A 10963-nucleotide genomic window follows, 5' to 3' on the forward strand; every position below is an offset into this window, starting at 1 on the left:
ATTGCAAGGCCCCATGGAAGCACAGGGCCATTGTGACACTGCAGAAGCAAGGGGAACACTGTGACACTCCAGGGCCTCATGGAACCAAGGAGACCAATGTGACACTGTGGGGTCACACGAAACCAAGGGAACATGGAACAGGTCTGGCTGGCTGGGCCTCCAGGGGACCACCTGAGAGGTCCAGCAGACCTTGGCATGTCGATGGCTGCTTCTCACCTGCCCTGAAGCACTGGGGCTCTGGGCTTTCCTTCCTATGGGAGAGAACTGGCCTTCTCCTCCAGTGACCTTGGGCCAAAACCAGGATTACTCCTCCAAATTTCCTTATATGCAAAGATTGTTCCCAGATAAAATCTGCCAGGAGAAACAGGTCTGGCTGCCCTGGCCACCCAGGGGCCACCTCTCATCTGCCTTTGAGACACTGGGACCATGTGCTTTTCTTTCTTATGGGAAAAAAACATCCATCTCGACCAGGCACCCATGGCCAAAATGGGGCATCTGCCTCCAGAATTCCCTATATCCAAAGATAGCTCCCAGACAAAAGCTGCCAGGGGAGGCAAGTCTGGCTGGCCTTGGCTTCCTGAGGACTGGCACTCATGTGCCTCTGAAACACTGGGGCTCTGTGCTTTCCTTGCTAATGAAAAGAACTCTTCTTCCTGTCCAGGCGCCCACAGCCAAAATCAAGATTCCACTTCCAAAATGCCCTGTGTCCAAGGATAGCCCCTAGAGGAAAGGTGCCAGGACAGACAAGTCTGGCTGGCTTGGCCTAAGGGTGGCCACCTCTCATCTTCTTCCAGAACACTTGGATTTTGTGCTTTTCTTTCCTATAGGAAAAAAACATCCATCCTGACCAGGCGCCCATGGCCAAAATTAGGATCCCACCTCCAAAACTCCGTACATCCAAGCATTGCTCTCAAGTGAAAGCTCCCAGGACAGACAGGTCTGGGTGTCCTTGGCCTCTTGGGAGCTGCCTCTCACCTGCCTCGAAATACTGGGGTTTGATGCTTTCCTTCCTATGGAAAAGAACCGTCCTTCTTCTCAAGGTGTCCATGGTCAAAATGGAGATTCCTCCTCCCAAATTCCATATATCCAAGGAACCCTCCATGACAAAATCTGCCAGTACCACCAAGTCTGGCTGGCTTGGCCTCCCAGGAGCCACCTCTCTCCTCTTCTGCCTTTGAAACACTTGGGCTCTGTGCTTTCCTTCTTATGGAAAAGAACCGTCCTTCTTATCTATGCAGAAATGGCTGAAATTGGGGTTCCAGCTCCCAAATTCCCTATATCCAAGGGTTGCTTTCAGACAAAAGCTACCAGGACAAAGAGGTCTGGCTGGCGTAGGCCTCTGGTGGCCACCTTTCATCTGCCCCTGAATCACCGGTGTTCTGTGCTTTTCTCCGTATGGAAAAAAATTATGCTTCTCCTCCGGGTGTCCATGTCTGAAATTGGGATTCCACTTCTAAAATTCCCTATATCCAAAGGTTGTTCCCAGCCAAAATCTGCCAGTACCATCCATTCTGGCTGGCCTTGGCCTCTGGTGGCTGCCCCTGCCACACTGGGGCTCGGTTCTTTCCTTCCCATGGAGATCACTGTGACACGGTGGGGACCTCATGGAAGCAAGGGGATCATTGTGGCACCACTGGAGCCCATGGAACCAAGGGGCCATGGTGACACAGCGGGGCTTCATGGACCCAGAGACCATTATGACTCTGTGGGGCCTGTCGGAACCATGGAGGCCATTAGGACCCTTCAGGGCCTCGTGTCACCAAGGGGGCATTGTGACACCTCAGGGCCTCATGGAAGCAAGGGACCATTGGGACACGTGGGGCCTCATGGAACCGAGGGAACATGGAACACGTCTGGCTGGCTTGGCCTCCCAGGGGCCACCTGACAGCTCTGGCTAATGTTAGAATGCCAAGGGCTGTCTCTCATCAGCTCCTGGAGCACTGGGGCTCTGTGCTTTCCTTGCTAAGGGAAAGAACTGTCCCTCTTTTCAGATGCCCATTGCTAAAACTGGTAAGCTCCCTTAAAAATTTCCTCCCTGCAAAGTTATCTCTCAGAAAAAAACCTGCCAGCTCTGGCTGGATTTTGCCTCTGGTGGTCACCTCTCATCTGCCCCTGAAACAGAGGGATCTGTTCCTTCCTTCCTGTGGAAAAAAATACAGCCTTCTTGCCAAGGACCATGGCAAAAACTAGAATTTGCCCTCCCAAATTCCATATATCCAAGGATCGCTCCCAGACAAAAGTAGCCAGGACAGACATGTCGGGCTGGCCCTGTCCTCTGGTGATTTTCTTAGGCTGTGAGCTGAATGTTTTCATTTGAAAACAACTTGGAGAGGGCCCAGAGATCTCTCAAGGTGGGGTTTTGGGGCCTCAGGCACATGACCACTACATATGGACAAAGGAGCTCTGTGCTCTGTGCTGTTGTGCTGGTTTTGCATCACAGAAGTGATGATCTAAGAGAAGCTGCTAGCAGTTTCCTCTGTGTCTGACAAAAAAAAAACAATCAGTAATTAGCTTTGAGAGCTGACAATCTGTTAAACCACTAAGGAAACTGCACACGCCTCTGTGAAGACACAAGTTAAAGATGGAGAAGCCTGGCTGGGTCTGTTTCCCTTCTGGCCAGCAAAGAGGTGACCAGGCCGGCACAGCCCCCGTCTCAGCCAGGCCAGGCCGGGCGGCTCCTGCCGTGGGGCCGGGCCCCTTCCCAGGGAGCCGCCAGGCCCCATCGGCTGCCGGGCAGGGCAGGGGAGGCCGCGGGGCCGAGGCCGGGCCGGGCCGTGGCTGCGGTTGCTGACATCTGGCCGCTACCGAGCCCTGCCCCGCCGCCAGCCCGGGCCCAGCCAGGATCCGCCGGGCCCCAGGAGCAGCCCCGGGCCGGCTTGGCCAAGGTTCTGCCGCCCTTGGGGTTCGCCCGCTACCAGCGGGCAGGGGGAGGAGAAGCCATGGGCCCCAGCCGTGCTGCTGCTGTGCTCTGGCCTGGCTGCTGAGATCCTGGCCCTGCCCCAGCGCGGCCCAGCCTGACACAGCCCCAGCGCAGCCGCTGCAGAAACCTCCATGGTAAAACAGCTCCGGCCGCAAGTACCGAGCCCGGCCGGGGTCACGGAACCATCTGCAGGCCCCGGCTGAGATATTGACTCTTCCAGTGCTTCCATCCTCCCTCGAGTGAGAGAAAAGGACAAAGTGCAGGCACACACAGGAGCAACATGAAGACACCGAGGTCAGTGAAGAGGATGTTGAGTCCCAGATGGGAGGGATGAAGAGATGCCTTGATCTTGGGGCTGAAATCCTCTGGTAACGCTATGGAGAAGGATGTAATTGATACATCAGACTCTCTTTTTCCCTATAACACATTGAAAAGAATTGGCAGATGACTTGTTCAGCAAAGGCCTCCATGCTAATGTAAGGAAATGTTGAAGTAGCTGTGATCCCATGAGAAGTTTGAACAATGAAAGACAGCAGAGTGATGAGAACCTATGCCCCCAGGGAGAGAAGAAGACCTCTGTTTCCAGAGATGAAGATGATTTCAGAAATAAGTGAAGAGAACCTTTGCTCTTAAACAGCTCATCTGTAAACTAATACCTCATAAGTTGGCATGGCCCATAAACACAGCTGTGGGAAAAGCTGTGAAAAATGGGAGGGACTTCACCATTGCAGGCAGCTGCTTTTCATGGAAATGAAAAGCCATGAGATAACTGTTTTCTTGTGGAGAAGTCCACATAACATTTACAACAGGAACTTCTCTCCCTAAGTGAACTGAAGAAAGACTATTCTAGAGGTGGAAAGCTGACTGAAAATTTTAGGTTTTGTCTCTTTACATTGTCAGGTTGTATGGAGAGAGGAAGTGTTCGGAAAGTTTTGTTCTGATTCTTCTTACTCTTTATTCTACTTACTATAAATAAACTTTTCTTTATACCCTTTTAAAGTTTTGAGCCCACTTTGCCTTTCTCCTAATCTTATCTCAGAGCAAGAAATTAGTAAGTATATTCTAGTGAGTGCCCTGGTAATTAGCCAACACTGAACCCACCACAGTAATTAACACATTTGCCGAGAAATCTCAAATTGGAGAAGCAAAGCCAATACAAAATCTTCCTGATGAACTGCCTCAGACAAGAGGGAAATCAAGGCACAGCCATGGTTTCTCAGGATTTGTTTGTTCCTCATGAGCCCCGTGGTGCATTTGGAGCTGAGCCCTTGAACCTCAGGGCCCGAGAGGAGATTGCACAAAACTTTCCAGGAGCCAAAGTCAGAAGAAAACCCCAAAGTGTCTCAAAGCATAAATGGGACCACTGAGGTCCATCCCCAACACAGGCTCCTCATGGACTCCTTGGAGGAGAGAACAGGAGGCCAGGATGGCACAAAAACTTCATGGCTGGAGCTTTTCCAGGAGGCCCCAGTGCCTCAGGACAAGGTGTCTCCTGACAGCCCTTGGTGGCACAGACCCTGCTGTGCCCCAGGGCACCAAGACTTGGCTTCTCTTTGTCCCCACCTGTCATCAGTGCCTCCAGTTCTCTGCTCTGCCTGGGGCCTGGGGACACTTTCTCAGTCGTGTCCCTCAGTGGGACCCATTGTCAGGGTCCGCAAATGCATGCAGGGTCCCTGATAGGTTCTTTTTGGAGATCTCAAAGCACAAAAGACACAGCAGGGGACACAACACTTTGCTTAAACAAAAATGCACTTTTATTTAGTGCCAACAACTGCGATAGTGGGAGAGAAATAAAGAGATAGAGTGAAAGATAGAGAAAGAGGGGAAGGGGATTATAGCTACCAGTCTGAAGAGACGAGGCCCTCGGAGCTTGACGAGATGCTCATAGGCTGTCTTCTCCAGGTGGGGTCCGGACAAAGTCCTCAAAACTCCTTCAGTCTTTTATAGGGTTCCTCAAAGCGGGTGGCATCTGGCCAAAGCGGCAGCTCTCCTGGCTACACGGTGGGTGTGGACTCGTTGTTTTGGGAACCAGTTGTAACCGTCACGTCAGTGCAGGACCAAGGGTACAGGACCGAAGGTACAGGACGAACTGATTAGGGCTCAGTCCACCATGACCAGTCCATTGTTCTCGCACTGAGTTCCCATGGCATCGCATACCAGTCCTTAAGGCTTGGCAGACTTTCCACCTCAGCCAGGCTAGAGCTACTTTCAGGGTCTAGGGTCTCAGTCCTTGGAGACAGTCGTGAGGCAAACATGAGGGATTTTCGGACAGACCCTGACAACTCTCTGCATCTTCAAACACCTTGGCTAGAGCAGCAGGAGTTCCTTTTACAGCTGTGAACAGCAGCCTGAACTTTGCAGCCCCAGCAGAGCTGCAAAGCCCCTCTGTCTGTCCCCAGTCACTCTTGTATCACCTTTCTACTGAAATTAGCTTTGTGTGAACTCTGCCCAGGTTGGCATCCCTCTGCTCCTGGCAGGAAATGGATACTTCAAACAATTTGTATTAGTTCCACGGAGGAGTTTGGGAAACTCCTGTTCTCCCTTAGCAAGAAAAAAGTCTTGGTTTTGTTTTAAAACAAAAGCTTATTTCAAGCTCACTTTGGAAGTGACTGAGTTTCTCTCGGTGGACATAATTTTAACACTTAGAAACAATGAAAATGTTGGGTTTGTTCTAAAGTAACAGCTTATTTCAAGCTCATTTCTGAAAGAACTGAGTTTCTCTGTGCTTTTAATTAAACCACCGAGAAACAGAATGTATGGAAGTAATTAACATTTATCAGGACTAGTAAGTATTGGGGTAAAAAGAGTAAAGCGTTGACAGTATTCTTTATGAAAACATTCTCTAAATTCAGTGTCTTAGACAAGAAAGAAAAAACCTCATCTCCAGTCTCCCGTGCACCTGCTGTCACAGCAGATCCTCCCCTCTGCCACAGTCTGCAGGCACTGATGTGCCTGTGCCACTCCCCTTCCCACAGAAACCCACAGCAATCTCTTGTCCCCAGGGGATCAGGCTGGAGCAGTGGCTGAAGGAGAAAATAGCATGTCTTTGTTGGGCAGCAGTAAGTTGAGTCTTTTGGGAAAAGGCACAGTTGGTGATGCACTAATTCAGAGCAATCCGTATTTTGCATTTGACATGGGAGAAACTCCTCAGACAGCCACCAGAAATAATACTTGCTTAATAGTAGTTATTAGGTGGTTGACAGTTTTCCATTTATATTTTTGCTTTTAGATGAGGTCTGTTTTGTTGAAGGATTTGGTGTTTGGAGCTTTGAAGCAAAACATTTTTGTTTAAGATATGACTAATATTTTAATTTTTTTTTTATAACATGTTTCTGGGCTCCTGTGTAGAGATAAGAACATAAAAGCCTTGATAAAAATACTTACAAAATTGGCCTGAAATACTTCTTTCCTAGTGTTTTGATGATAGGAGCAATATTCACGTGTTCTAAACAAGTCACGTTGGAGGTTGTGAGGTACCAGATGCTACACAAAGAAAAAGCTCTTTCTAGAAAACTGATTATCTGAAGGGGGGAGGCAGGGGAAGGGAAGGCAACGAAAGTGACCTCAGTGCCTTGCCCATCAAGTTTGTCAGGAATGTGGGGCCATCCCAGATCTATTATACCTACCAAGGTGCAGGCCTGTGGATCCCACTTCTTTGTTTTACATCCTAATTTCTCTTCCCTGTGTTCCTGCACTGGAAGGAGCAGACACACAAAATCAGAGAACAAGCCCTGAGCAGGGAACAAAGAGCAGCTCTTGAGGCTAATTCGTCTGGGTCTCACTGCGATCAGCTTTTGGTGCTGATGCAGAGCTTTTCATACACAAGGGCTTTTCAAAGGTTGGAGATGCAAATAGGTAGAATGTCTTCCTCAATGCGCCTGCAGCCTTTGAACTGCACCTGACAAGAACAGCCCAGGAACGGCCCCGCCCAGTGCGGCTGGGCGCGCGCGGGCCCGAGCGCAGCGCCCCCCTCAGGCCGCGCGCCGCCGGCGCAGCCGCGGCCGTTGCGCCGGGGCCGTTGTGGCGACAGCCGGCGAGCGGCGCCATGGCGGAGCTGCCGCTGCCCGCCGGGCTCAGAGCCAGCGCCTTCCCCGCCAAGCTGTGGCGCCTGGCGAACAGCCCCCGCGTCCGCTCCGTGCGCTGGGACAGCCGGGCCCGGGGGCTGCTCATCCACCGCTCCCTCTTCGAGCGGGAGCTGCTCAGCCCGGGCGACGCCCAGGGCCCGGCCCCGCACACCTTCAGGGCCACGCAGTTCCGCAGCTTCGTGCGCCAGCTCTACCGCTACGGCTTCCGCAGGGTGCCGGGCCGGGTTGGCTCAGCTGCGCCGGGCGATGCCGGGGCTTGGCTCCACTACGGCAACCCCTGCTTTCGCCGCGACCGCCCCGACCTCCTGCTCCGCATCAGGCGCCGGAGCGCGGCCAACAGGCAGCGGCCGGCGGCGGGGCGGGAGGGCCGCAGGCGCCCGCCCCGCGGCTCCCAGCAGCTCCCCGGGGCGCGGCCGCTGCCGCACGGGCGGGACGGGCGCAGTCGCTTCCAGCCGCTCTCCAGGGAGCGGCCGCCGCTGCCGCCCGGGCGCCCGCCCAGCGGCTTCCTGCTGCTGCACAGGGAGCGGACGCTGCCGGACGGGCGGGAGCTGCGCAGCCCCCGGCCTGGCCGCTTCCAGCCGCCCCCCGGGCAGCGGCCGCTGCTCGCCCGGCGCCCGCCCTGCGGCTTCCACCTGCTGCACAGGGACCGGCCGGTGCCGGCCCGGCGGGAGGGACCGAGCCGCTTCCAGGAGCTCTATGGGGAGCGGCCGCCGCCCGCCGAGCGAGAGCTGCTACGGATCCCGCCCTGCGGCTTCTTCGGTTTCTACGGGGAGCCGCTGCTGCCGCTCGGGCGGGAGGGGCCTCGCAGCTGCTTCCAGCAGCTCTACGGGGGGCAGCTGCCTCCGATCGACCGGGAGGTGCTCAGGATCCAGCCCTGCAGCTTCCAGCAGCTCCACAGGGAGCAGCAGCCCCCAGCCTACGACCCGCGAGGTAGGAAAAGAGTTGTAGCCTTGCTTTTCCCCAAAAGGTCATGAAAAGTGACTGTTTGAAGTATTTTTCCACAAGGCTCTGTCCTTCTCGGCCCAAAATTCTCAAGCTTATTTAGAAGGGGCACCTAGAAAGGCAAAAGATTCTCTGCCTGGTTTTCCTGCCTGCTTCCTGTGATGGTTGATCCAAGGCAGCAACAGAGATCAGTGTCTCAGAGCCACACTGTGGAGTGTGACCAATGTCTTTGGATTCTTGCAGCCACCTCGGGCACTTCAGCCCCCAGCGCTCCACCTGGCAGTGCAGGTTGTGCAGCATCGACGGCCTCTGGCTCAGCCTTGAATGCACCTGGTGAAGAGCAATTGCCACCAGTGGATCTTGGCTTGGCCGTCGAGCAAATGATCCGGGAGATCAGGAGATCCCTGCCTGAAAGGTCTCCCTCTGCTCAGGTAACCCATTGGAGGGGAATGGAAGAGGCTGGGCTGAAAGCTTTTGAACGCTGTTACATGGAGAAGGAGAGTAACCGTATCCTTGATGTGATTCCAGCAAAATACTGAATGATCTTTAGTTTTCTTTTTTTTCTGTTGTTCTTTCAAGGGCAATAAGAATGTTGCCCCTGAGTCTTCAGGAGGGGAGCCTGTGAACCGGGCTGCAGCAGAGGAAACTTCATCTGGCACCGAGAGCTGCGAGAACAGTTCCCCAGAGCCCGAGGAGCCTGGTAAGGACAGAGCCCCCGTTGGTTTAGAGAGGTGTGAGACGGCTGCTTTGAGCCTGCCTCTGGCAGGAAGGGAGACGAGAAGAGTTGAGTTCTTGTCTGCAGGGTTGGTGCTTCCTGGTGCCTTTAGTTCCAAGGCACATGCACAACCTGCCCGAGCCCTGCCCTCCAGGCTTCGCCAGAGGCTTGGGCACTGAGTCCTCTGCTGTGGCAAGAGAGCAGGGAATAAACCTGACCTTGTGGGAGTTGTGCCACCAAGCTGGGTGTCCCAGTCTGGTTCATACCTCAGCCCCCAGCAGCCTTCAGCCATTTCAGTGAGGACTGTGGTCTCTCTGTCACTGGGACTGTCTGTGTTTCAAGCTCTCGTGGGTGCCATTTGCACTGTGGGTGCTGAGACTTTATTAGAATACTTAAATACTTTACACACTTCCGTTTTGACAACTTGGAAGGATCCCTGTTCTTTATAGAGCAGGCTTGAAATTGCCAAGTGAGAGTCTGCCTTTCAGGCCATCTTTTAATGTCCCTGATAGAAGGACAATTGGTGCTCAAGGGGCGCTTGAACAAGGGCCAGTATTGTCTCAGTGTTCCCTTTGCTTCCCAGATCCCGTGTAATCAACGTGTCCAGGAGGGCTGCCCTGTGTGCCAGGAAGAGACAGAGGGAGAGCCTGTGACCATTGGGCAGGTAGAATTCCTCTGTCTCTAGTTATATTTATAGATGTGTATAGTTCTATTTATTGATATATGTTGTTGTCTTTATAGATTTATGTAGTTACATTTATCTATCTACATAGACAGAGATCTGTCTAGTTAATTTATTTTTAGTTTTAGGTGTATATATTTACATTTTTAGATGTGCAGTTATAGTTGTAGATGTCCGTAGTTACATTTATACATGCATATAGGTGTAGGCCTCTTTTTATACATCTGTATAGGTGTAGGCCTCTTTTTAACCTCTTCTCCTGCTCTGCTTCCTCCCTCACCTCTTGCTTTTCCCCCGTGCCCCCTGTGTCCCCTCTCCCTGTGCTGGGTCGGAGCTGGCGGCCGGGCCGGGCGGAGCAGCAGTTCCAGCCCCGGGTGTCCCTGGAGCGGTGGGAGCTGCTGGTGGCCCCAGGCACTGTCCCCTGAGGAGCTGCTGAAGGACGGTGAGACTGAGGGGGCTGAGGGGGCGGTGACGCTGAAGGGACGGTGACCCTGAGGTGCTGCTGGGGCTGAGGGCTGTGGGGCAGCCGAGGGCGATGGTGGCACTGAGGTGACAGGGAAGTGGCACAGGCCGAGGGGTGGCGGGTCTAGGGGGACGGGATGGGTCAGAAGGGACTGAGGGGCTGAGAGGACTGTGAGGGGCTGAAGAAACTGAAGGGGGCTGGGGCTTTGCCGAGAGCATGGCGGGGCTGAGGGGATGGAGGGGGCCGGCAGGGAGCACAGAGGGCTCCGGGACTGCAGCTCTGCCAGGCCTTGGAACCAGTTGCAGAGCCTCCGCTTTTGCCACAGCTGCAGGGGAGACCTTGAGGACAGCCGGAGACTGACGGGAGCCAGCAGGGAGAAGCTGAAGGCCAGCAGCAAGAGCAGGGAACGGGGACCTGCTGCTGCCACGCTGGAGAGAGCCCGGGTGAGGCCCCAGGGCCGGGGAGGCAGGGTGGGGCTGAGGGTGGCGTGGGCTGTGGCCGTGGGCACTGCCCGGCGGGGCAGCAGCCGGCCTTGCCCGTGCTGGGGCTGCTCAGCGCAGCTGCCCCGGCCGGCACAGGGGCTGTCCTTGGGCAAGGCAGCTGTGCCGGCAGGGCCCGGGAGCTGTGCCGGCTGTGCCGGGCTGCCGGGGCTGCGGGACAGTCCCGCCGCGGCTGCGCTCACCACAGCCTGGCCCGCTCGGCTGCTTTTTCTTTCTAACCCTCCTGGGGAGGCTCTGAGATCTTCCCTTCCCTGATGGAAGTGCAGCTGCTGCCAAGGAAAACGTCCCCATACTGACTCAGTGCTCCCTTTGCTTCCCAGCTGTGCCATCTGCCGTCCCTGTCCAGGAGAGCTGCTCTGCACGGGAGGAAGAGCCCGAGGGAGAGGCTTTGAAGATGGGGCAGCTGGGATCCCTCTGCTTGCTGTTCTGTTTAAAGTTATGTTGCAGTGATGTTTGTATTGATGCAGTTGGATGGGTATTTACCTTAGAACAGTGATATTTGTATATTTATAGAAGGGTTTGGTTTCTATATCTATTGATATATATATATGTATGTATGTGTGTTGTGTGTAGCATGTGATGTTTATATTTACATCTGTAGACTGTTATACTTGTATGTGCATTTATGTATATGTGCATGTACATATGTATTTAAT

The 10963-nt window shown here is 54.0% G+C and overlaps 1 long non-coding RNA gene across 1 annotated transcript; it reads left to right on the plus strand.

Moving 5' to 3' along the window:
- Positions 1-9613: 9613 nt before the first annotated feature.
- On the plus strand, positions 9614-10743 carry LOC137465958 (uncharacterized). The gene is made up of 3 exons (XR_010994918.1): positions 9614-9786; positions 10133-10250; positions 10628-10743. It is a non-coding gene; the product is annotated as an uncharacterized lncRNA (long non-coding RNA).
- Positions 10744-10963: the final 220 nt, after the last annotated feature.

This window comes from Anomalospiza imberbis, unplaced genomic scaffold (assembly GCF_031753505.1).
Source record: "Anomalospiza imberbis isolate Cuckoo-Finch-1a 21T00152 unplaced genomic scaffold, ASM3175350v1 scaffold_121, whole genome shotgun sequence".
In the NCBI taxonomy this organism is placed as follows: Eukaryota; Metazoa; Chordata; class Aves; order Passeriformes; family Viduidae; genus Anomalospiza; species Anomalospiza imberbis.